Below are 26310 nucleotides of genomic sequence, written 5' to 3' on the forward strand. Positions count from 1 at the left end.
TTTTGTTGATGATGGAAGGAGGGTTTCAGCCCAGGGAGCTGCCGGAAGAAGGTCTGAAAGAGAGAGAAGTGCCAAAGAGCTGATGGGTAACAAGCTATAAACTGGAATAAGCAATGCTGTTCCCTGTGCCACCCAAATAAATTAATATCCCTCGTCTCCTCTTCTTGGAGTCTGCTTCTAGGGAATCCAGATTAAGACATGAAGATTGCTCAGATGCTTTTCTTCTTGTAGAGAGACTGTCTTTTTGATACAATTAGCTCATAAACTGGGTGTCTTAAATAACAGAAAAAATTGTTGTCTCACAGTCCACAATCAAGGTGTCAGCAGGGTTGGTCCCTTCTGGGGCAGTGAGGGAGAATCCGTCCCGTGCTTCCTTACCTTCTGGTGGTTTGCTCGCAGTCCTTGGGATTACTTGGCTTGTAGATGCATCACCTGAGCTCTGCTTTCATGTTCTCCTGGTGTTTTCCATGTGTTCATGCATGTCTATGTCCAAATTCTCCCTTTGTACAAGGACACCCGTCATGTTGGATGAGGAGCCCACTCCAGTGTGACTCATGATGACATAACTAATTATGTCTGCAATGAACCTGTTCCAAATAAATTCACATTCTCAGGTACAGGGAGTTAGGACTTCAAAATAAGAATTAGGAGAGGGGGACAATTCAACCCACAACAATGGGTTGAAGTACAGTATAATGGTTAAGGCGTGGAAAGAAAACTGACTTGGTTTGAATTCATACTGTACCATTTCCTTGTGCCATGACCTTGGACAACTATTTAACATCTCTGAATTTTAGTTTCCTCCTCCATAAAATGAAGATGCTAACAGTGATCTCAGAGAGTTGTTGGCAGGATTAAGTTCAGTGATGATTCTAAGTGCAAAATAAATGAGAACAAATAATTCTTATTACTGTTGGTAGCTTGTTGCCCATCATTCCTTGGCACTTTTCCCTCTTGTGAAATCTCTCTGGGCACCAACCTGGGTTGAAAACTTCTTTCCCTCATTACAACTTGGAAATAGCAATGTCTCTTCCTCTTGTTCCTCCTCGGGTTGCCAGGGCTCTTCTTTCTTCAGAGTCTATTGATTAATAACACTGACATTCCTCACTTGGTATATGAGAAAATGGGAATATGGGTATATGGGCAACAAGTGTAGTGGGAAATGGGAAAGTGAATCAGGAAAGGGGAATCTCCAATCGAAAGTCTCTGAGCAGCAGGCAGCCACCATGGGCAGCTGGACCCTAATTCCACAGAGGGACTCCAGGAAACAGAACACAGGCCTCAGAGTCACTGCTCAGAAGGATGGAGGAGCCAGGGTCTTTATACACATCAAATCCCATTAATCCTGCCTGAGAGCTACTCCCAAGGAAGGGTAGCACTGACCTCCTGATACTCCTGGCCCACAGTGTGGGCAGACAGAGAGGCCTCCTATAGCTTCAAAGAAGGCCCTCAGGCAAGAGTTGCAGATACTGGTTGTTGAAATTCAGCCTACGGCACAATGAAGGCCCTAAGGATATGGTAGAGACACTTCTTTAGATTTTTACTCAGGTCCAATCAGCATCCCAATGGTTTGGTGAACCATGTTATTGAGAAAATTAAAGTTGAGCTTGAACAGCAAATGATCCAGGACCAATATCACAAGAGCCACCAAATTAAAATTAAAATTTCTGGAGAATACTCATTCTCATTAGCAGGAACACTGCTAGCATAAAGCCAAATTCATTTTCAAAAGCAGTCCAGGGAACTTCATATGAGATTAGGATCATTAATGTTAGTAAATCTGGTGTCAAAAACCAAATGCCAGTAAGTCCAGGGTGTTCGCAAATTCAGAGCTTGGTATTGTCTGGGTCAAAGACACCTGGGCTAATGACGGGTTCCAGCATCCAGGGAAATGCTCTACTCACAAAATAAACTTCTGGACTTGTGTTTGGGACCCTTTCTTCAATCCATGTGGTACCTTTTCATCCATCCAGATAAAAAGTGCAGGTCAAGTTCACCACTCCCTGTCCATCCGCCCTGCAGTAGGCGCTTGGTCTGAACTTTCAGAACACTTGTCTGCTCTGGTAACATCCTAGGATGGAGTGCAGCAGGCAAGAGGCTGCCCCGGAGTCCAGCTGGGACATGCAAGTCATTCATGCTCGCCCTCCTCAAATGAGGGTGGGCTGCATCAGAACCCTCAAGTCTGGGTCTCCTCTAAGATATCTCTTCTATCACTTATGTTCTTATTGCCTTATATTTTTTTTAATTCTCATTGTTATTCAAATATCCCTGCATATGTTGTGTCTCTGCAAAGCCATCATTAACTCCTTGAGGGCAAGGATGACTAATTCTACGGTTTGGTGTACCCTGTAGCTTATTTGGCCTTCTTTCTTGCCAACAAAACTCTTTTTTTTTTTTTTTTTTTTTTAGAGATCAGAAAGGGAAGGGGCAGAGAGAGAAGGAGAGAGAGAATCTTAAGCTGGGTGTGGAGCCTGACTGGGGACTCAATCTCAGGACCCTGAGATCATGACCTGAGCTGAAATCAAGAATTGAATGCTTAACTGACTGAGCCACCCAGGCACCTCCCAGAACTCTAATTTTGTTCAGGAAACAAGGTGTCCAATTTTTGGACAGTGAGACCTGCAAATAAATCTGTTGTGAGGGCTTCTGGGAAGGCTTTTGCCTTAAATACGAAGAGGGCAATAATAGTGATGTTAGTCCCCTTTCCTACTTTGTTTTCCTTCGAATAGAGATGTGATGACTGGAGCTGAAACGATGGCCTTGTAACCATGAGGGAAAGCCTGAAAAAACTGCACAAATGCTGATCCTGACATTGCTGAACTCATAAACCCACGCGGCTATTGCCTACATCTAAACTTCTTGTTATATGAGAAAAATAGGCCCCTGTGTGTTTAACCCACTGTGGATAAGTTGTCTGTTGCTTGCAGCTTCACAGTCGTCTTTGCCAGAAGAAAGAGCAGATACAGTGGGAGCACAACCTCCACTGCACTGTGTTCATTTCTGCTTCCCAAATCCCACAGAAGTACATCCACTTGGCAAAACTTGTGTCTCCTGTGAAATCTGAGCTATAAATATATATCTGAGATGTAAGGAAGTATCTGGTTTCCTAGTGTTTAGATTGCCTACTACAAAGGGGTTGGGATGGAGTTGAGAGAGCTAGTCTGCACTACCTGCCACACTATGATAAGTAGGGAAATGGGAGTCCCCTGCAGGCATTCCTAAACCAGGCCTGTTGTATCAAAGTACCACACTAGCTGCTTAGCAGACAAATCCCAACATCTCAATGGTTTAGCACAATAGAAGTTTATCACTTAATCCTGGGTCTTGCTAATTGTGGAAGGGGGATGGGAGTGCCCTGTACTGCAGTCATTCTGGAGTCCAGATTGACTTCTTTAGTATTCAACTGGGAGACAAAGAAAGAAAGAAGAAAGAAAGAAAGAAAGAAAGAAAGAAAGAAAGAAAGAAAGAAAACGAAAACGAAGAGGGCATGCTCACTTCTTAAAAGTCTTGACCTGGAAAGGACACTATTTCCACTCATATTTCATTGATGAGAACTCACCATGTCAATTCTACCTCATAAGATACAAGAAACATGGTCTCTGGCTTGGCAGCAATCTCCCTACAATACTTCTACTCCACAGATGGAGAGAACATATCTTTGGTGGACAGCTAGCTGTCTGCCAACCGCTAAACTTGATAGAATCACTTTGGATGGTTTCCATCCCTAACATAGGGCATTGGGGCTCAGTGAGCCTTTAGTAGATAAATGGAAGAATAAACGAATCTTTGCATCTCAACTCAATGATTAAATTTAAAGAAGCTAAAATCTTTTTAATGTCAGTGTCTAAAAAATCATTTTTTCGTACCAAAAAAAAATCATTTTTTCCTAAGAATCATTTTAAATTGTTGCCACGTCTTTTGAAGCAATGGAAACATTTATTAATAATTTGAATATATCATTTTAAGCTCATTTTATGATACTGAGGTTTTTTGGGGGGTTACATTTATTTATTTATAATCTCTATACCCAATGTGTGGCTCGAAATCACAACCTCTAGATTGAGGGTCGCCTGAGTCACCTGAGCTACTGACTGAGCCAGCCAGGAGTCACCAGTATTGAGGTCCTTTTTATTTATTTATTTTTTATTTTAATTCCAGTATTTTAACATACAATGTTATATTAGTTTTAGGTGTACAATATAGTAGTGATTCAACAATTGTATGCATTATTCAGTGCTCATCATGTAAGTGTACTCTTAATCCCCTTCACCTATTTCACCTATTCCCTCACCCACTTCCCTTCTGGTAATCATCTGTTTGTTCCCTATAGTTAAGAGGCTGGTTTGGGGGCTGTCTCTTTTTATCATTGTTCATTTATTTTGTTTCTTAAATTCCACATATGAGTGAGATCATATGGTATTTGTCTCTGGCTGATGTGTTTCATTTAGAATTACACTCTCTAGATCCATCCATGCTGTTGCAAAAGGCAAGATTTCATTCTTTTTATGGCTGGGTAATATTCCATTGTATATTTATCTACTACCTCTTCTTTATCTATTCATCTATCAATGAACACGGGCTGCTTCCATAATTTGGCTATTGTAAATAATGCTGCAATAAAAAAAAAAAAATAATGCTGCAATAAACATAGGGAAGCATGTATCTTTTCAATTAGTGTTTTTGCATTCTTTGGGTAAATAATCAGTAGTGGAATTACTGAATCACAGGGTAGTTCCATTTAAATATTTTTAAGGAAATTCCCTGCTGTTTTCCACAGTGGCTGCACGGGTTTGCATCCCCACCAACGGCGCACCAGGGTTCCTTTTTCTCCGTATCCTAAGCCAACACTTGCTGTTTCTTGTGACACTGTGGTTCTTAACCTAGGAAGTCTGTGGACAGGATTCAGAAAGTCTGTACTTTCGATAGGAAAAAGTAACATTTTATTTTCACTAATCTCTAATTGAAATTTCACATTTCCTTCAACTCTGGGGGCAGGTAACCCATCATAGGAACGTTAGCAGCACCTGTGACTGTCACTAAGCAAAATCAAAGACAGTTTTATATTATTTTAACATCGTTTAACAACTACAACATACTTGTAGCTAACAAATTATTGCTAATGCTCATCACTGCTTTGAAACTATCATAGTCAGTGGATCTGCTACTAGATCTTGATTGCATGCTAGCAGAGAAGCACATACTCTCTTTTAAATATTTTGATAGTTGTGCTTTAATAACATAGTTATACTATTTTTTTGCATTTAAATTTTTCTTCTGCAGGGAGGTCCAGAGGCTTCACTAGATTGCCAAAAGGATGCACGGATCAGGTGAGATTAAGAGGATAGAACTGGAGGGTATTATGCTGAGTGAAATAAGTCAATCAGAGAAGGACAAACATTATATGGTCTCATTCATTTGGGGAATATAAAAAATAGTGAAAGGGAATAAAGGGGAAAGGAGAGAAAATGAGTGAAAATATCAGTGAAGGTGACAAAACATGAGAGACACCTAACTCTGGGAAATGAACACGGGGTAGTGGAAGGGGAGGGCGGGGGTTGAGGTGACTGGGTGACAGGCACTGAGCGGGGCACTTGGCAGGATGAGCACTGGGTGTTATGTTATATGTTGGCAGATTGAACTCCAATAAAAAAATATATTAAAAAAAAAAAAAAGACCCCCTGCTCTGGAAAGTGTGAGACTGTTCGTGCAAACAGCTGCCCACCACCCTTTTAAGTATTGTTTCTTTTCCTTTTGCCCCTCCCCCACTGCACTGCCAGCCTAGCCCCCCTCCTCCATTTTTTGGGGGATCTTTGATTGTCCTGATCTCTTCTCAGAGGCTGGTGGGAGGCCTGTATCCTGCAGAACTGGATAGGGTGGGCCTGGCGGTGCCCCGAAGGGAAGGGGAAGCAGGGGTGGGGGTGGGGGGATGTGGTCACGGCTGATTCCTCAGCCTCACATCAAATCACTGCACATGTCTGAACTGTGTGGACACTCTCCCCGAAGACCCGAGGGCACCAAAGCAGCCTTCCTGTTTCAGCTTTCTTCTTCCCTCCCAACAAGCCCAGGGCTTTCGCCTGAACAGACAAGCTTTGGCAAGGAGGTGCATAAGGGTTGCTTTCCTCCCTGGCCAACATTCACAGCTTCCTCTTGCACGGTTCCAGGAGATGTTAATAAGTGCTATTAATTGGGGCCTGATTTGCATATCTTATGGATTATTAGCTGTTTGTAGCTAATGGGGATCAGAGTTTGCGCATACGCCCCCAGCCCCCTCACGCCCGCAGGGGCCTGGATTACCCCAGTCTGCTCTCCCGAGCCTAGTGACAACCGGGAATACCAGGTTTAACATGCCAGGGCCAGGGCGCCCCTGGAGATGCGGGACACCCTCTCCCAACTGGGGGAGGACACAAAGGAAGCCCTTCCACGGCGGCGCCTGGGAGCACGGCTGCTCGACTTCGGGGCTGTGCTGTGTGATTTAGTCCGCGGTAGGAGATTTTTGCTGGCACCCCTGCCCCCAAGCCCTGCAATCACAAGCATGCTGGTATTAGAATTCTGAAGAGGGTTTTTTTTTTGTCTGGTTTTGGGATTTTTTTTTCTCTTTAAATCATGGTCTTTAAGCGCTCTTTGTGCTTATAATTAGTCGTAAGCCCGGGGATGGCTCAATTCGCTTCGCAGTGCCGGCCCCGCCCCCCCTGCTTGCCCAAGTGCTGTTAATTAGCCCTGCAAAGATCCGCAAGCCTGATTGGCAGCAGCTTTTGCAAAGGTTCCCGGCCCTCTCTCAGCAACAAAGAGAAAACGCCTTAGCATCTCGACATTATAGCTGTCACCGATTCTTGGCTTTTTCGTTTTGCCACTGCTGAGGATTTCATGGACGCATTTATTTATTTAGAAATGTGAGCACCAATGTTTTGGTAGGAATTGGTAAATCTTGTGTTGGAGAACTAACGTCATGTTCAAGATTTGTCACAACGGTTAGAAGGGATGGAATGGGGGCAGGAAATTCATTTTTAGATTAAGGATAGGGCTAACAGTTTAGAAAACTGCTTGGCAGTGTCACTAAATCTAAACAGAGCCACATGCCCAGACCCAGCAATTCCACTCCCGGGTAGTTCCCACGGCAATGCACTGAGTACTGCGCCCAAAAAATACGGGATTGTACTATCATTGTAGCCTCCTACTGGAAACTGCCCACGGGCCAACAACAATATCATGACTTTTTTAAATTGGGGGAATTCACACAATGGATCATGATACAGCAATGAGAATACAAACTGCAGCCACATGCAACAATGTGGATGAATCTCAGAAATGTAAAGTTGAGCTAGACACAAAAGACAATGTACTGTGTCATTCTGTTTACAGAAAGAACAAAAATTGGTGAAAGTAATCTATGCTATTATTCCAAAGAGCTGTGAACTTTGGGTGAGAGGGGCAGTAGTGACCAGAAGGGTTTTCTGGATGTGGTCATGTTCTATTCCTCGACCTGTGGGTTAGTTATAAGAAAGCTGACAGTGTATGAAAATGTATTGAGTTATAAACATGTGTGTGTACTTTTTGTATATTGTATATTGTATTTCAGTTAATACATTTTTTTTTTTGAATGGGGCTAGGCTGAGGTTACTTACTCAGTAGGAAGTTTTAAGGTTGACCTGCTCATTTAGTAATTTAGAGTCGGCAAGGTTGATTCTCCTCCCTGGCTAGGTGAACCCTGTGTGGAATGTATTATTCTAGAGGGCTGGGCTGCTTTGAGGACAGGTCCCTTGGCCATAGACTGTGGTTCTGAAAGCCTAGGAAGTCATCCTAGTCACAGCTCAAAGAAAACCATGTAGAGAACCTGAAGAACGGTACATACAGCGGGGAAAGTCAGGGATGCAGACAAAGGGATGTGACCGCATGCAAAGTCAGCCAAGTTCATCTCCTAGGCCCCCTAGGCATGGTGTCCAGGGCCTGGGAGCATTTTAAAACCCTATGAAAAGTTTTGAGGGCTTAAAAATACATGTAATGATTCCAAATAGCAAAGCAGAAAATTATATGATCGAAGCCAATAAATAATTAAATGTCTACAAAACATAACATTATGTAAACTAATTCAGTGTTTCTCAAACATTAATGAGCATATGAAACCACTGGGGATCTTGTTTGAACTCACATTTGGATTCAGTAGGTCTGGGATGGGACCTGTGACTCTGCATTTCTAACAAGCTCACAGGTGATACCAAAGCTTCCAGTCCATGAACCACACTGAATAGCAAAAAAGCTGCAGCTCAACCCAACTCTTACACAGTTGCAAATATGATAGATACCAAAAATATAAAATGAATATTTCATTTCTACAAAACTCAAAATAATAATTTTTATTATGGTAAAATATACAGAATGTAAAATTTACCATTTTAACCATTTTTTTGTGTACGGTGAAGGCACAATAATAACATTCATACTATTTTGCAACCATCATCACTACCCATCTCCAGAACATTTTCATCTTCCCAAACTAAAACTCCATTCCCATTAAACAATAATTCTTTGTACCTGCCTCTCCCTAGCCTATGGTAAGCACAAGTCTACATTCTGTCTCTGTGAATTTGTTAGCTAACACATTTGAATTTGAATTTAACTATCAGTTATAGCATGTAAGTAGAATCATACAATATTTGTCTTATTTCACTTAGCATGATGTCCTCTAAGTTAATGTCATAGCATGTATCAGAATTTCACGTATCTTTTAGACTAAATAATATTCCACTGTATGTATATACCATATTTTGTTTATATATTCATCCGTTGATGGGCATCTGGGTTGTTTCCACCATTTGGCTATGCAGCTGAGTGTGCAAATATTTATGTCCCTGATTTCAATTCTTTTAGGTGTATATACCCAGGAGTGGAATTGCTGGATCATGTGGTATTTCTGTTTAATGTTTTTGAGAGCCACAATAATAAGTATTTTGAGACTTATGGTAAATTATCATTTGGTGACCCAGATGAACATATCTCCCCATATTTATGCCTGATGTAATTCCCTCCTGCATTAACTATGGGCTGGGCCTGTCACTGCTTTGAGTAAAAAAAAAAAAAAAAAAAATGTAGAAGAAGGAATGCTATGCCAATTCCAAGACTAGACTTTAATTGATCTGGCAGCCTCTGCTTCCTCCCTCCTGGAAAGCTTACTCTTGGAACAGTCCTCCCTGGAACTCAACCACCATGCTATGAGGCAGTCCAAGCAGCCACATGGAGAGGCCCACAGGAAGAACCAAGGCCCCCAACTGATAGCCCCAACTGAACTCCCAGTCAAGCTCCACCTGACTCCAAATGCCCAGGCATTCCAGACATTTCATCCTCGGCTGAGCAACTGCTCAAGCATTCAGACAATTACAGTTACCCGCTGTTCTAGCTAACCCTACTTGGAGGAGAACCATCCCTGAATGGTGATACATTGTTGTTTTAAGCCACTAAATTTTTAGGTGATTTGTTACACAGCATTAGCTAACTGAGACAAAACCCTTTCAAATGTTTTAGAGCAAGAGCAATATGCATTTGATGTGAAATTTGGGAAGAATGTAAGATATTTGATAGAGAATGAAATTGGCCCAGAATCTTCAAAGACCTTAACTATCCCAAGAAAGATGCAAGGTAGCTGGTGGGAGTCAGGCTCCTGAATAACTCCAGTCCCTGGAACCAGCAGCTGCTGCAGGACTTTTGTAGTTGTTGTGGCTGTTGTTTTGTTTGAGTTAAAGGCCTGGCAGGCTCAGATCAGCCTGTCAGTTAGCTATTATCATCCTTACATCAAAGAAGGCAGCTGGGGATTTTCCCACATATATGGCCTGGCATATGGCTTCCGGGGGATCTGAACTCGTAATTAGAAGCTTCCTTTTGCCCAGAAATTATTGTGAAGCTGAGCGATAAGAATTAAATCAGCCAAGTCTGGTCCCAAATTCCCATAAGCATGGCAAATAAGCAGACTGAACAGGCCTCCAAAGAGTGGCTGGGATACGATAACCACTCACCCTGTGCCTGAGTCCCTGAGCCCTCTCTCACTGCAAGACAGACAAGGCAACTGGCTTCTGCTTTGCTCTGCTCTCCCAAGCTGGTGCCCCATGGCCCATACCTGCAGGAACCACCCTGACCTGAGGCAGAAAGAATGGTGGGCTGTGGTTCACTCATTATTTGATAATATATATTATGAATGTCCTATATGCCAGGCAGGCACTGTGCTGGGCATATGTTGGTAGATAGACTAGATACAGTCCCTCCTGCCATGGAGGTTGCAGCTCAGTGGGGGAGACAGATGATCAACAGGTAAGCACATAAATACCATCCAAATGCATCCATTCCTACCTTGGAGATCCTTTGCATGATGTCTTCTGGAGTTGCTCTTTACTCTCATACTTTTGTTGTCAGGTGTCAGCATCAATGTAACCTCCTGGCAAAGGCCTTCCCTGTCACCCAGTCTAGTCCATCCCTCTGATTTCATTCTTTGAGTAGCACTTACTATGATCAGATGTTTTCTTATGTGTTTATTAGTTTATTATCTCTTTCTCATCCGCAGAAGGTGAACTCCAAGAGGAAAGGATCTCATCTATCTTATTCACTGCTATGTCTGGAGCCCCTAAAACATTGCCCAGCATATAGCAGGTGCTCAGTAAATTTGAATAAATCAGTGAATAAACCATGGCATATAGTTGGCACCTCACCTTCATACCACCAAAAAAGTTTTCTTTTTTATCATGTGCAACTTAGCTGCTGATTTTACTTACTTTTTGGCATAAATGAAAGAAAAAAGAAAGATTGTGATTATCTGTACATTTTTCTTAAAGAACAAGTATGTACTGACGGCCAATTTTATCTTCTCATGAAAAGCCTGGGGTCATCAGAGAGGATTGACAGTATTCCAGCCAGAAACAATGCAAGGGGACATTTTAGTCAGGGGGATCCTTAACCTGCGTAAATGTGTTACATCCAACAGGCCTTTAGCAATCTTGAAATAGTGCCCGCACCCACATTATGATTGTCACAATCAAGTGACAATCCAGTCAACCCTGGAACTCATTATCAAGTATTTCAAGATCATTGTCCATCCAGCCCTCCACTAAGCACCTACCTGCCTGGTGTGGAACGGATCCCTTGCTGGACAAGGGTCTATAAAGATGAACAAGACACAATGTCTGACCTCAAGGTGTTCAGACACCACAAAGGAGGCTGAGACCCAAACCAATAGGTATTACCTTGAGATTCATGCAGTGATGGAGCTGGGCAGAGGAGCACACTGGTAGGATACCTAACACAACCTGGGAGGGTCAGGGTCAGGCGCTGCCCAGAGGAGGCATTTCCCAAGTTGAATGTCAATGAACAGAGAAATGGGGATGGTGGAACAGAAGGGACAGAGAGGAGAAACAGCTTGAGAAGTCAGAGAATAACAAGTAGCAAAGGGTGCTGGAGCAGAGGTGGGGAAGAAGAAAGGGGTGAGAGATAAGCTTAGCCAGGCAGCAGGAACCATTTGGCACCACCCTGGACCCCAGTTCTGATGATGAGATGCTATCTTGTTCCTTCTGTCCTCCCTGTCTTAGTCTCCCACGTGGGACCTAGTAACCTGCTGTGCAAGAACAGGATCCAGATTGATGAAGCGCAGCGTGAGCATGTTTGTCATCGTTGTTCATTTCTTTAGGAAGACTTTTTCGCCTACATTAGAGTCTGAAGGTAAGCATTTTTCTCTTGTCCTTCTTTTTGCCCCTAGTAACAGCTAGCTTTTAAAAAGTCAGCATATGTCCATTAACATTGAAAAACTGCAGCAAAGAATCCAGGAAATTTCCATTGTTTGGACAACTGGCAAGGAGCTTTCTCCCAGCATCAGGCCACTGTCTCCCCCACTCTGCAGTGGGAGAGAAGGATGAACAGCACACTGGAGGGACAGATTAGCATGTAACAGATCCTGATTTTTGCTGGTTTCTTAGAAACCTTGGAGACCCGAATTTTGTTTTCCTCTTCCACAATGAAAACGTGAATATTTCTTGTGGTTCCTTCTGCTTTGTTAATAAAAAATTTAAAACAATTAAAAAACAACAACAACAAAAGAAGCTTGGCCACTAAAATAGGAGCCATTGTGCTGTGAAACCTGAAAGGGAAAATTTGGAAGAAGCCCTTCTGGAGTAGATTTCCAGCTCCCCTCCCGGGCTGTTCACCAAGGGGCAAACTAAATCCCTTTTAACATGAACTGCTCAGCAAGAAATGTTTTGCCCACATTTAAACCGATACCCAGAGTTCCCTTGTTCTCTTAAAACCTGTCGTGCTGGATTTACACGCACTCATGTTGGGAGACTTGGAGTGGTGGGGGCCAAGTGCTGTGGAGCCTTCCAGAGAGGAGCAGAGGGACCTCAGATGAGCCTGTGGCATCTCCTGCGACATGCTGTTCCTGCAGCTGCCTGGGGGACTAGCTACAGGGGGCCAAGAGCAGCAGGAGACAGCAATATTTAACACCAGGATCATGGCCACTGGAAAGGGCAAGGAAGTCCCTTTTGCCCCACAGCAGCATGACCCTGAGAAATGATGATAGGTTCGGGGACGAAAGGGGAGAGACTGATCTTGTAGTAGGGTTGCCAGATTTAGCAAATAAAATTAGAGGATGCTCAGTGAAATTCAAATTTCAGATAAAAACAAAAGAAATATTTTTAAGTGTAAGTCCATCCCAAGTATTACATGAGATAGCCTCATACTTTAAAGTTTTATTTTCCATTCTTTTAATCTGACATTCTAATTTAACTGGATGTCCTCCATTTTACCGGTGAACCCTGCCTTGTAAATCTGTAGCCCATCAGTCCCTCCCCCTAGCATTTTCTTTTCCCTTTCCTCCTCTTCTGGCACACCTTCTTCCTCCTTCTTCTCCATCAATACAAGAAAGAATCTGACAACAGTTCCCAAAAGACTGAAGCTCATTCAGTACCAGTATGTTCTCTTGCCTCAATTGGCATGTTGTTTTTTTTGTTTTTGTTTTTGTTTTTGTTTTGTGGTCATCAAATGTCTGAAGACCTCATTCCCTGCTGAAGTCACCCAAGCAATATGCAGCCAATAAGGGGAGAGATGGAGGCACCCTGCCTTAATTCAGGTAGACAATGCTGAAGTGTTGGAGGGTTTGAGCTGTTCTCACCAAGCTCTCTACTGTGTCAGCACCTGCCCTGAGAAATTCAGTTCACAGTCTGTGGATCTCATTGTTGCTACCAAAGCCTGTTGCTGCTCAGGAGGCAGCGAGTAACCCCCGACTATTGCATGGGCAGATCTAGGATCTTTGTTAGTTTCAGTGAATGTCAGAGTTTGCATGTGGGGTGACAATTAAGTGGTAGGTGGTTTGGGGACGTGGGGGGGGGGGTGGTGGTAAACTATCAACATGGAAGCTGATGAAAGGCACCTGGGACCTAAACAAATCAGCAAAGTTAAACGGGTTTGGCTATGTAGAAGGAATACTAATTGCAGTCATTTGGTGCGCCTTCTATCGTGGATGCCTAACTGATGCCACAATACTTAACGTGTACCGTTATATATGCCTTCCACTACCTCTGTTATAAGTGTAATTTGATTAAAACAGGAGACTCCGTGGGCGCCTGGGTGGCTCAGTGGTTGATCCTTTGGCTCGGGTCGTGATCCCAGGGTCCTGGGATCGAGTCCCTTTATGTCATCCCTTCCCCTCCAGGGCAGACGGGACCTGACTTGCTCCTGAAAAATAGAACACAACAAAAGTGATGGATGTCACTTCTGAGATTAGGAAAATGCCTCTGACTTCTGCCCTTCTGGCCATCTCTCATGCTCCCCTGCTCTCTGGCTTGCTCACTCTGGGAAAATCCAGCTGCCCTATGGAGAGGCCCACACGGCAAGAAACCAAGACAGGCCTCTGGCTAATAGCCAGCAAGAACCTGACACTTGCCAACAGCCACACAAGTGGGCTCAGAAGAGGATCCTCCCCAAGCTGAGCTTTGAGGGGCAGGCAGCCCTGATGGTCTCCTTACTGCGACCTTGTGAGAAGCTCTGAACCACAATGCTAACTACTCCACAGGAAGTGAGAGACAATAATAATTATGGTTATTAATTTAGTAATAATAAATGTTGCTTGTTTAATCCTCCTAGATTTGGGGGTAATATGTTATGCAGCAGCAGATAATAAATATAGTCACTTATTCAAGACTGCACCTATGGGGTGCCTGTCTGGCTTAGTAGAGCATGAGACTCTTGATCCCAGGGTCATGAGTTCAACCCCTACATTGGGCAAAGAATTTATTTAAAATTAGAAAAATACTATGCGATAGGTATGTCACTGAGAGAAGTGGTTGGAAGTGTAACCATTCATTGTATTCTACGGCGCAGACACAGCATCGAATGAGGAATCTACAGTGCACGCCCATGTGTGTGTGTATATGTGTGTGTGTATGTGTGTGGTGGTTGGGGACCGGGTAGGAAGAAAGACGTAGAAACTGGTGGTTTACTGCATCAATATTGCCAAATTCTTGTAGCTCTAGCGGCATTCCTGCCTGTCACTGAACAATCTGGAAAGCTTGATATTATCACTCAGACCTGCTGATTCCTGTTTGCAAACTGAATCTCCAGTCACTGGCTGGACCCCAAAATGGTGTCTTGCTTCTCCCTTTGATTTATATTCGTGGGTCAGCTTGTGCCAGCCGGGTCACAGACCACTTCTTTCCCTGACTCCCTGGATGTTAATGAACTCTTTGGGAAGGTATGCCAGTTATTCAGAGCTCTTGATCTTTGACTTCAAACCTACTCTTCTGTACTCAGCTTTGTGACCAAGACCCTGGGACTTCACAGACTCAAGTTCTGCTTTGTCAGCGGCTCCTTGCCAGGTTCTGCCAAGAGGGGGCGCTAGAAGGCACTTGCAAGGCTTCCGGAAGAGGCAAAGACTTGTTCCCTCAAGGTTGTTTCCCCTTTAGTTTCCTGTTCCTACAAGCATCGCCCCAGCTGAGTCAGGTCCTGTGGCAACAGCTGAATACAGCTTGCAACTTCTTTAACACTGCACAGCCAACCTCAGGGGTCCTCTCAGAAACACCAGCATGCGCTGAGTAGCACCCACTTCTCAGAGGTTGCAGGTCCCAGTCCCCAGGACCTCCTTTGAGTTCCAACTTTTAATAATATCAATCTCTTCTTCGAGTCCCCCCAGCCCGAGGAGTGGTGGCTGCTTCCTATAGTTGCTACCTCCACAATACCTTAGAGAGCTTGCCTTTTCAATTACCTAATTAACAATTATGTCAATCAAGTCCTCTCTTGTAAAAACAAATGGATGTAATCTGTCTGATTGTGCTCTGGCTGATACAGGGGCTCCCCCTCTACTCCCAGCCTCTGACCAGGCTCAGTGCCAGCTTCCCACCTTACCTCTTCAAAGACAGCTGCCCACCCACAAGGTGCACAAGCCTGTCAGGGCCTCTGTCAGAGGTTGTGTGCCCTAGGCCCTTGCTGGCTTCACCCCAGTCCCAGCCTGGTCCTTAGGACAGAGCCAAGAAGTATGGACCAGAGACACCAGCCAACATCAGGGCCAGACACATCGACAGTAGGGGTGGAGGAGAGAGGCCAGTACAAAGAAGCCAGAGCCCAGCTCAGGGATCACTGGTGCCTCATAATGATGGTCTCTGACTTACGATGGATCAACTTAGATTTTTCAGTTTTATGATGGTGCCAAAGCAATGTGCATTCAGTAGAAACAGCACTTTGAATTCTGAAGTTTGATCTAGTCTGGGCTAGTGATATGCGATCCGGTCCTTGCTCATGATGCCTGGGCAGAGGCAGCAAGCTGCAGCTCCCAGGCAGCCACACGATCACCAGGTACACAACCAATACCCTTACAACTGTTCTGTTTTTCCCTCTCGGTACAGTATTCAATAAATTACATGAGATATTCAACACTTTGCTATCAAATAGGCTTTGAGTTACATGATTTTGTCCAACTATAGGCTAATTAAGTATTCTGAGCATGTTTAAATTAGGCTAGGCTAAGTTATGAGGTCATGTGTATTAGATGCATTTTCAATTTACAGTATTTTCAGCTTATGTTGGGGTTATGTCCTGACGTAACCCCATCATAACATGAGGGAGATCTGTATGTCTATACTCAGGGGGAGTCACAGGTGACAGCTGAGAACAGGCGGTTATGTGGAACAGTGCTGGGCCACTGGGTCTGAGTACCACAGGGGCTTATGGTTCACCTGCTGTTGGCTGGTTTTACTTGCTGATGCTACACCTTCATGGTTGGCTCTGTCCTTTCTTTCTGTCAAAGGGCTCAGTGTCACAAGTCTCCAACTGACAGGTGGTCCTGAGGCCAAGGAAAGGACTGTATTTTTAAATATTTTGGGGTGACTTAGGGGGCCCTTTAAAACACAATTGCTAAAGCGAGGAGGCCAGAATACAAACTTAAATTTACATGTGAAACTCAGTATACCAGGTAGGGTCTAACCAGAAAAACTGAATTCAATATAAGTATCTAAGCAGACGGGGATACAATGCAGTGGATTGGTTACATAGGCAATGGAAAATCTGAGCGTCCAATCAGTGCATGGTGGGGCCCCCCAGAGATTAGCACCACAGGAAGCCACTTCAAGGCAGGAAGGACAGGGGGAAGAAGTGGTGTTGTAGGTCGGGTTCACCAAAAGCAGACTTAAGCATAGTTTGGGGTGTAGGACACTTAACCAGGGGTCAACCCCCAGGAAGGGAAGCAGAAGCAGCCGGACATCAGAGGAAGAAGGTGCACTGCCTTGTAGACTAAGGCTCGGCCAAGCCTGGAGGGCGGCCCTCTAGGGTGTCTCCATGGAGTCAACATGAGGAGGCATTTACTGCCCCACCCCCTCAGTCCCCAGCTGTGGGCTGCTTTGGAGAGAGGCATGACCTCTAGCCAGGCCCACGCTGCAGGAGCTGATGCTTGAAAGCCTGCGGGCTGCACCCCCTGCTGTGGGGGCAGCCAGTCCTTCCATGAAGGAGATTTAACCATTTTGTGTTTACCACAGTACCAGAACCCAGGGATTTAGGTTCTCTGAAGGAGGCAGGAAACACTGGGCACCTTAACAGGGGAGGTAGAGTCAGGAGACAGAGCTGCTCACTGAGATCCTGCCGAAGCAGAGAGGGAAGGGAAAAAACACCTGCCCTCCTCCTGTTCTCCTCCTTTTAATGTCTGACCCGTGGCTCCCGCTGGCCTGGCCAGAAAGAGCTAGCAGGGAGCTCGAGGAGCTCCTACAGAAGCTTGAGAGACTCAGCCTGCGGGTATCAGCACCCTTGGGCAGAGCTGGGGAAGAGAAAGGACTGGGCCATCAGGCCCAGGAAATCAACTTCTCCTCTCATTTTCTCTCCAAAGGCCACCTAGCTCACCTGTGATAAGCTCTGGGCTGGCCCACCCAGCACCTTCTCCAAGAGCAAAGGGTTCACCCTCTCAGCTGCTGGGAATGCTGCTGGCAGACAGCCCTTCAGCTGGGACCCTCTCTGGGGCTGGCGAAGGCTAAAAAGCATCAGTGAGCCCCAGGCTGGACCCCTTCCCATGGTGCCTGATACCTCATGGCTGATGGAGACAAAACAAGAAGGTCAGGCCCCCTCACTCCAATTGGGGACCACCCCGAGTGGTGAGTTGAATTCAGAACTCCCGAGGGTTGGGGCACCTGGGTGGCTCAGTGGTTGAGCATCTGCTTTGACTCAGGTCATGATCCTGTGTAGGGATCAAGTCCTACGTTGGGGTCCCCACAGGGAGGCTGCTTCTCCCTCTGCCTATATCTCTGCGTCTCTCTCTGTGTCTCTCATGAATAAATAAAGTCTTTAAAAAAAAAAAAAGAAAGAAAAAGAACTTTCAAGGGTTGATGGACACCCCCTCTGAGACTTTTCCTTCTGTCCGATCTCACTGTCTCTCTTCCCTCACAAATCCCTTCCTTTACCCTCATAAACCTCCTACACACCAATCTCAGAGGTTTCTTCCTGGGAACCCAAACTGGGACATAAGTGTTAGGCTCCCAAACTGAGTTAACTTTGCTGTGATATTTTCAGCCTTAGGGGAATCCTCCTATCATACCAGGGAGTGAGGAGCCCTCTACCTGTCCTTCCTTTGGTCACTCAGACATCTGTGGCTGGAATGTTCTTCCCAGACAATCAACAGGCTCAGTCCTTTACCTCCTTTAGGTCTCTGCTCAAAGGCCATTCTCCAGACCAGACTCCACCTCACCTTTCTTCGTGACATTTATTGTCTCTGGCTGATGATTTACAATTATGTGTTTATTGTGGCTCCACCCTCTCAAGAACAGGGACTTTGGTATTGCTCCTGTTTAGCATAGTGCGAGTTCAGTTAAATTGACTAATGAATTCACTCAGTCACTTAGTACCAAGTGCCTTGCCAGACACTAATGATGCCTCTAGAAATTTCTGGTCCAGTGGGGAAATTAGACAAGTAGGAAGATAGTGATAACACAACGTGGCAAGTGCAAGAATCAAGGCATAGTTGTCAACCGATGAGAACAACTCAGGCTGCCAGGGCAAAGCTCCAGAGAACAGGCCATGAGGGATTGGCTCTCCAAGGAGGAGCAGGTAAGACAGGTCCTGGAATGCGTGAACGGTAGCATGGTCCCGGCATGTAGGTGGATGACAGCCGAGGTCTCTGGGACACTGGGGTCAAAAGGGCAATTAGACAGGGAAGGCCAGGCATACCCAGAGACCCAGCACTGCTGCTTCTGGAAACCTGTTCCTCAGAACACTCGCATGAATGTGCAAAGATTCGTGTGCAATGAGGATCACTGCCACACTGGTTACAATGGCAGAAAATAAGGAGCAACGTAAATGTTGATCAAGAGAGACATGGTTAAATAAATCAAGGAAGGTCTGTACTTCGGAGTACTGCAGCTATTAAAGAGTTATATGCACTGACTTGGAAAGACTGTATGTACATGATGCAATAGTAAATGGGAAGAGAGATTGTGGAAGTATAGCAACATATTCATACTCCTTTTGTTCAAATACACACACACACACACACACACGGCATATTTGTGTTTATGTAAATAGAAAATCATCTGAAAGTAAACTCAGCCATTGACAGTGGGATGGTGGGATGGGAACAGACCAGGGGAGGCTTTCATTTCAGGGTATTATTTGAGTTTGTTGAAACTGGCATGGATTAACTTCCAGATTAAATAAAAGGAAAGGAAGAGAGAAAAGCTCCTAGGAGCTTATGGTCACCAGGCATAAGGGACAAATGGAAGGTCCACATATACAAAGTGGTCAGGATAATTGACCAAAGCAGGTCAGAGGAGTTAAAGCAAACGAGAGGTAAGCATCAGAGAGGTAAGCATCAGAAAGATGAGCAAGTTCAAGACCAGGGCAGGGCAGTGGGGAAGGAGCAGAGACCTAGGTGACCTGATTCCAGGAGCAGCATCGTGGACTCTGACCTCGAAGCCACTTCTGCGAGCCTTATGTGTGTGCAGCAGGCCTTGGCAGTCAGAAAGAGCCACCCATGGTTCCACTGTACCCCGGAGGGGGCAGGAATAGGAGAGTTCAGAGGATGAGGAGGTTCTCCCAAGGCAGGCCCAAGCCTTCTAGCTTTCTCGAACCTTGTCATATCCCCAAGGACAGAGAAGATGAAGTACTTCTGCCTTTTCTTATCAGCTCCTATCACCAAAGATCTTTTCTTCTTTGCTTATTGCAAGACTTCTCATAACCTCTAGCAAGCTTTTCTTTTTCGTTATCAGTCTCTAAGAGGGGATGCTGTATACAGCATTTCCAAAAAGTATTGGGCCACAGAGCACTCCTTCATTAGGTAATATATTATTTTAATTGCCATCAAGTTTTAATTACACAAGTATTATGTGGGTGCTTTGTCCTTGTCAAGAACTCCAGGCTACCATGCTGGAGAGAAAGACTGTGTGAAAAAAGAGGACCTGGAGGATGAGATACCCCATGGAGAGAGAAGCCAAAAAGAAAAGGTCCAAGGCATGGCCGCCTTGCAGGTGAGGCCATCTCGACCCTCCAGCCCAGCCCAGCTGAATGCAGTCACAGGGGAGAGTCAGATGGTTCTCTGTGTAATGGAGAGCACTCCTTCATTAGGTAATATATTATTTTAATTGCCATCAAGTTTTAATTACACAAGTATTATGTGGGTGCTTTGTCCTTGTCAAGAACTCCAGGCTACCATGCTGGAGAGAAAGACTGTGTGAAAAAAGAGGACCTGGAGGATGAGATACCCCATGGAGAGAGAAGCCAAAAAGAAAAGGTCCAAGGCATGGCCGCCTTGCAGGTGAGGCCATCTCGACCCTCCAGCCCAGCCCAGCTGAATGCAGTCACAGGGGAGAGTCAGATGGTTCTCTGTGTAATGGAGACAAGCCAGCCCTGCTGAACCCTGCCTGAAGCGTTGACTTGCAGAGTCAACAATAATTGATTTTTGTTTAAGCCACTAAGTTTCAGTTTTAAGCCACACATTTCAGAGTAATGTGGTTCATTACTCAACAATAGATAACAGATATATTCTCTTATCCCAGCCCCAATGTCAATCTCCCCCTTCCCCAAGGCATTTGTTTTTATCATTACTTGGCTTTTTAAAAATAGTTCTATCAAGTTTTTTTTTTTTTGCAATCTATTATGTGATTTGCAGCTGTTCTGAGCATTATATAGACTCATGCTGACATAGAGAATAGAATTATAGAATACTGGGCAGCCTGGGTGGCTCAGAGGTTTAGCACCGCCTTCAGCCCAGGGCATGATCCCAGAGACCCGGGACTGAGTCCCGTGTTGGGCTCCCTGCATGGAGCCTGCTTCTCCCTCTGCCTGTGCCTCTGCCTCTCTCTCTCTCTCTCTCTCTCTGTGTCTCTCATGAATAAATAAATAAAATCTTAAAAAAAAAAAAAAGAATTATAGAATACTCACCCAGTGAAATAGTATTACAACAGTGAGAATGAATGTTGCCACACACAAAACGTGAATGGATGAAGCTATCATAGCGTTGCTTTGAGAACAGCAAGTTGCAGAAGACTGATACAGATCATTCTCTTTTCATATGATTATTGGCCATTTCGTCTTCTTTGATTTTCTGATTCATTTCTTTTGTCCATTTTTCTTTTGGATTGTTTGTCTTTTTCTTACTGATTTGTTGGAATTCTTTGTACATTTTAAGAGGTGTTCCCCAAAAGTAGAGTACTAGGGATTACTTGAATCTTGAGAAACATTTCCAAGAATAGAGTTTAAAATTACCAAACCAAACCCACGAGCAGAAACCACCCTGGAAGGTATTGAAAAAAAGAATGGACAAAATTAACAACAAATTACCAGGCTCTTTGACTTCTGGGCTAAAATTTCAAGGATCAGAGATCCAAAAGAGTTTCAGGCTCTGTTGCCAGATAAGAAGCTATTTATATAAATTCACAGTGCACAGAGATTCTATTTCATATTTTCTTTGCTACCAGTAGGAAATGCATCATTTAACCTGAGATATGGCCCCCTTTTTACCCATTTCTTAGGATAGACCAATGAATTATTATTCCTCTTCGCAGTGAATTTATATTGCACTAAGGAAAAATAGACTCCTTTAACCCCTGAAGAGTCACATTTCTTTCACTTAGGTCACTTGATAGGGCCATTATAGGCTCAGATAAGACACGTGGGACTCTGCTTAATATCAGGCAATTTTCTTGTGCCTCTTCATTTATTAAAAGAATGTATCCATTAGCAGTCATTAGTACATTCTGTCAAGATGGGGGCTAAATTATCCTCAATGGCTTAAGAGAAAATGCTTTTTGAAGAAAAATAATGGCATTAATTGCTCAGTGGAATAGATAGGGCTTTCTTTGTCACAACCTCCCCCTCCTCCCCCCAGTGCAATCGGACACTGCTTACCTCTGTGAAAGATCCAGGCCACGTTCTCCCTACCCTATGAGTCAGCTCCTCGCTCCAGCCCGTGGCCTCTCCAGTGGCAGACCACTATCCACAGGGAGTACCCACAGCTCCTCAGCCCATCATGGTGAGGAGCCTTGACCAATTCCTCTTGCTCCCTAATTCATCCAAGGGTGAAAGAGGAAGGAGACGCCTCGCTTAGCAAACAATCTCATTTGGAGGGATCAGGAAAGCTACAGGAAGCAAATCACATTAGAGAAATAATTGCCCTCCTGTAGCTCCAAACTGAAACCCATCTCCTTTTTGACCTTTCATTTGGAACAAACGCTCTCTGGAATATGTGGTTCGAGGAGGGAGGTTGTAGGTGTGTCTGTTTGTGTGTGGTATGTTTTCATAATTACAACAAGTTTCCTCTGTAGCTTTTTTATTAAAAAGCTCAGTTTAATTAGTGAAAAGCTCCCATCTCCTAAATATGGGTGCATCTCCAGGCTTCATCTTTCTCTTCCTCCCTCGCTCTCAGGTCACATCCGTTCTCACAGGCATTAGTAATTATATCTGTTTCAGTTAAGATATGTTCAGAGGAAGGTAATAAAATACCAACTAACAGTAACATGAGTAACAAGGACATCTAATAAACTTTTGTGTAACAAGGAGTCTGGATGCAGGCAATTCCAGACTTGGTTCAGTGAACCAACAAAGACATCAGTGACCCAAGCCTCTGACCATCTTTCTGCTTTGTTGCCATCAGTGTGTCAGCCATACCTCTCAACATGTCAAGCCGCATCTCTCCAATAATCCCATTCTCTCCTGACAGCATCACAAGAGGAAAGAAAGAGATGGAAGCAAAACAGCCTTCTCCTCATGGAGGTCTGTTTTATCAGGAAGAAAGTCCTTCCTAGAAGCCCCCTGGCAATTGGCCAGAACTGGATCACATGCTCACTTTGCTGTTTGATTGACCCTTGATCAAAGGGAAATAAGTTATCATATTTGGATTTCAGCCAATCATGACTTATCCTCTCCATTTGGGCCATGGCAACCCAAACACAGGTGGGATTTTCTCAAAAGAAGAATTGAGGAGGCAACAGCTCTCAGATCTCCATTTCCATTTCTCTGTTCTTCTCACCTCTAACTACATCTTTCCAACTGCATGATGGGCAGCATTACCTCTTTGCCCTACTGTCACCTCAAGCTCAGTCATTCTGAAAACAGATTCCTTTTCTTACCACTTAATACTGCCTCCCCTTTTTGCATTTCCTAACTTTTCCAGTGGTAATTTCATCTACCTGTTATGGAGGCTCCGAACCTTAGGATCACTTTTGAGGCCCTCTCTGTCTAGACTTCCTGCTCCTGTTGGTCCCCAGGGCAAGTCAATTCTTTGTCTCCCTAACATCTTCCACTCTGGCTCATCATTCCCACTCTTCTCACCACACTCACAGTCATGCTGTTCCAGTTGCACATGGACCACTTCATGTCATCTGAAATGGGCCCCAGCCTCAGGGTCCTGCACTCTGCAAACAGATTCGCCTTCTTAAACCCTGCAGTCCTCATTTCTCCCATACCAAGGACCATACTCCTATGGGAGAAAGATTCAAACTTCTTAGTTTGGGTTTTAAGACTTTTCTACATTACCTCATGAAAAGGATTCCCCATTTTTCTCTGCTCTGGCCAGACTGGTCAATTCACTATTCCCTGAAATATGCTTTATGCATTCCACTTGTCCATACTATTCCCTTTAAAAAGAAACTTCAGGGTTAAATAATTAGGCAGGTTATATGGCCACAATGGCCATATCACCAGTGCTTTGCAATGTGTCAAAATAATAGTTGCATGGTAAATAATGGTATAATACTCATTGTTGAATATTGAGGAAAGTTTTTTTAAATATTCCATTCTAATTATTAAACTTCAGAAAGTTCAGAGCCCTTTTAAAAGATAAAGGAAGAGGTACCAAGGTGGCTCAGTTGGTTAAGCGTCTGACTTGGTTTTGGCTCAGGTCATGATCTGACCCACCCCTTTCTCTCATGCTCTAAAAAAAAAAAAAAAAAGAAAAAAAGATAAAGGTAGCAGCACTCTAAACCAGGTCTACAATGGATCCTTCAAAAGAGTAGCAGTAAATCTATACAATATGATGTAATCGATCAGTGGAGAGACCATTCATTTGCTCATTCATTGGTAATCAAGGGATTGCAATTTTATTGCCTGACAACTGCCACCAGAATTCTTGGCAGGAGAACTCTCTATATTTAGGAAAGTATCTTGACAAATTGCTTGGGGATAGAAAGTGAAGTTCAGACAGAATGTGACTACACTATTTTTATCAGGATGCCATGCTCATGTCTAGGTAAGTGAAGAACTTATCTTCCTATTTCTTCATAAAGAAAAAATAAACCACTTAAAGAAAAATGGCAAGGTTATCAAGACAGAACCTTGTGTAAAAAACCAAGAGACACATTGAACTATTTTCTGTTCAAATATTTTATGAGAACTACAGCAAAAAAGAAGGAGGCCTTGGGCTTAGCTGCCAGGATTAGGTGAAGGTAGGGTCTGGTACCAAGTTGCCCATAGGACTTCTCTGAAGGAATTTGTCGAAGTACAGCTTTTTGTTGCTATCTAGGGTTTATAAGCCTAGTGGGAATTCTAAGGCTGTGTCTCTTCAGAGCTTTGTTGAAACTCTGAACTCAAGTTCTTCATTTGGAAGATAGTAGGTGGGGGTGGGGGTGAAGGGACACTATATTACACCCAGGCCTGGTTTCTATTGTATTTCCTATGTGCATCCACACATTTATGTTAATCTGACTTCTCATTTTTTTATTCACATTTCTTTGGTAAAATTGTCTATATCAGTAGTGATGCTTTTGGCTGAAATGACAGAAACTCCATTTCAACTGATTCATACCCTAAAGGAGATTTACTGGCCCATGTAACTGAAAGAGTCCAAACGTAGAGTAGTGTCCAAACTCCCTCTCCTCAGCCTCCAAGCTCTCTCTCTATCCTTTGCTTGGTCCCTCCCTCTTTTGTGGATTGCAACTCACTATTTTTAACAGGATGACCATAGCATCCCCTGGTTTTTCAGTCTGGCCATAACAATGTCCTCAAGAAGAGGGACCACTTGGCTCAATAACACCACTCTTAAAAAAAAAAAAAAATAACACCACTCTTAAGAGTGAGACCTTCTGGGTTGCCTGAGTGGCTCAGTCTGTTAAGCATCTGCCTTTAGCTCAGGTCATGACACCAGGGTCCTGGGATCAAGCCCTGCATTAGGCTCCCTGCGAGAACCTACCTCTTCCTCTGCCTGCCATTCCCCCTGGCAGTGCTCTCTTTCTGTCACATAAATAAATAAAATTTGTTTTAAAAAAGAAAATAGTGGAAAATAAATAAATAAATAATAAATAATAAATAATAAATAATAAGAAAAGAGTGAGACCCTCTTACCCCGAAACTCCTGTCACACCTTCCATCTCATCTCATTGGCCAGAATTTGGTCAGATGTCCACTCCCGAGCCGATCCCTTTGGCCTGAGGAATGTCACACTCTAACTGTCTCAGGTCTGGATGCCTAGTCTAATCTCTGTGACAAGGAGGCAGGATTACTCAAACCAAGCAAACCCATACTGCAATGGGAGGTGAAGTCGGCTTCCCTAAACCTCAGGCCCTCATGGGCCTGAACAAAACTCCCTGAACAAAAGTCAGGGGACTGGCCAGAAACAGGCAAAAGGAAATGGATGCTGGGCAAGCATCTTCAAAGTTCCTTCTGTACAAAATTGTAGAATACCTATTTCATCTCATACCATTGAACAGGATACAGGCCTGTCTGATAACCAGAGGCTGTAATGTTCACAGAGTTCAAGTCTGCTAGATCTTTATCTAACAAAGTCTAAAAATTTCCACAAGGAAATGGGAAACATGTAAACAATTACAGCTCTGTGGGTAACTGTACACCAGCATACGTGAAACCAATTGTTTCCACTCCATATGGGATACTAATCAGCTTAATTACATGGAAAAAAAACAACTCAAAGAATCAAAACTGCTCCAATGTTTCATCAGAGTAAACCAAAAAAGCATGAAAACACACTTTCTTCAAACAGAAAAACAGGTAAAATGTTGGAAAGGATCAATCAAAAATGAACTAGGCTTTCATTGCCGTTCTTTTCACCAGGGGAACATAAAGACGTTGGAAAATATATTCTTTTCAGATAGAAAAATAGAATGTTGAAAAAGATGAATCAGAGACTGAGAAGCTTTTAGTTGTCAATCATTAAATATCCATTTTTCTTCTGCCACCAAGTTTACACTCAGAATTTGCATAATATCTGCAAGATACTGTGTTTATTGGTTTTGTCGGTGGGGTGAGCAATATGTCCATCCCGCCCTGTTTGGGGCTCAAATTGACTTAGAAGTACAGTTGATCCATTCTTCCAACAAAACATCTATTGAGGGGCCTCTGACGTACCAGGCTGCCCCGTGCCTGCTGCCT

General features: G+C 43.9%; 3 long non-coding RNA genes across 3 annotated transcripts in view; 1 reads left to right on the top strand and 2 right to left on the bottom strand.

Moving 5' to 3' along the window:
* Positions 1–26310, bottom strand: part of LOC140594456 (uncharacterized) — a 209382-nt gene that overhangs the window by 114257 nt on the left and 68815 nt on the right. The gene's annotated exons all lie outside the window — the stretch shown is intronic.
* On the top strand, positions 6198–14171 carry LOC112925616 (uncharacterized). Its single transcript, XR_003236168.2, has 3 exons — positions 6198–6482; positions 11565–11694; positions 13679–14171. It is a non-coding gene; the product is annotated as an uncharacterized lncRNA (long non-coding RNA).
* LOC112925617 (uncharacterized) lies at positions 8320–22067 on the bottom strand. Its single transcript, XR_003236169.2, has 3 exons — positions 21838–22067; positions 20872–21223; positions 8320–13701 (listed from the first exon to the last, which is right to left on the bottom strand). It is a non-coding gene; the product is annotated as an uncharacterized lncRNA (long non-coding RNA).

This window comes from Vulpes vulpes, chromosome 11 (assembly GCF_048418805.1).
Source record: "Vulpes vulpes isolate BD-2025 chromosome 11, VulVul3, whole genome shotgun sequence".
Taxonomy (NCBI): domain Eukaryota; kingdom Metazoa; phylum Chordata; class Mammalia; order Carnivora; family Canidae; genus Vulpes; species Vulpes vulpes.